Source organism: Athene cunicularia (genome assembly GCF_003259725.1).
Source record: "Athene cunicularia isolate RWA chromosome 5 unlocalized genomic scaffold, athCun1 chr5_part1, whole genome shotgun sequence".
In the NCBI taxonomy this organism is placed as follows: Eukaryota; Metazoa; Chordata; class Aves; order Strigiformes; family Strigidae; genus Athene; species Athene cunicularia.
This window is the reverse complement of record NW_020799101.1, coordinates 38,349,978-38,350,665: the sequence shown is the minus strand read 5'-3', so window position 1 is coordinate 38,350,665 and position 688 is coordinate 38,349,978.

The following is a 688-nucleotide window of genomic DNA, read 5'->3' as shown; positions in this document are numbered from 1 at the left end:
GCTGCGAACGTCAAACCGGGAGCCTGGGGGGTGAGGGGGGGCGGCGGGGCGGCGCTCAGGGAACCGCCCGCTGGCTCAGGGCGGCCCGGGGCCGGCGGCGGGGTACAGGGCCGGGGGCACTGGGAACAGCGACCTGGATGTGTAGACTCGGTAACTACACTCCTTGGGGCATGCCCAATACACTTCTGTGTTGCACCTCTCCAATCTTTTTTCATTAAAATGCCCTTTTTTTTTTTTTGTTTTTGATCATTATATCACATTTCAGCCTCCTGGAGACCTGTAGGGAGAAGGTCACTGCAATCGTTGACGCACAGACAAAACCTTCCAGTACTACACAGATGGTGTATATCAAGCTCTCTTACTGCAAGAACAAATCAAATTGATCTCTCTCTCTATATATATATATACACCATAGATAACAAATTAATTACATGGGTAGGCACATGAAAAAAAAAAAAAAAAAGCATATATCACTCCTTTTTCTGCAAGAACACTATTTCCAAATAGCCAAAAATTTGAATAAAATCAGCTGTTGGGTAACCCATTCTGGATACTCTGCTGGTTGTCATTATCGTCCTTGGCTTGACAGAACATTAACAATCTCAGTTAAACCAATCTGAGTGAAGCTTTCCCTGAGCTGTCTCTGAAATTAGGACACTCCAGAAAACTTCTCCGTTGTGGGCTGGCG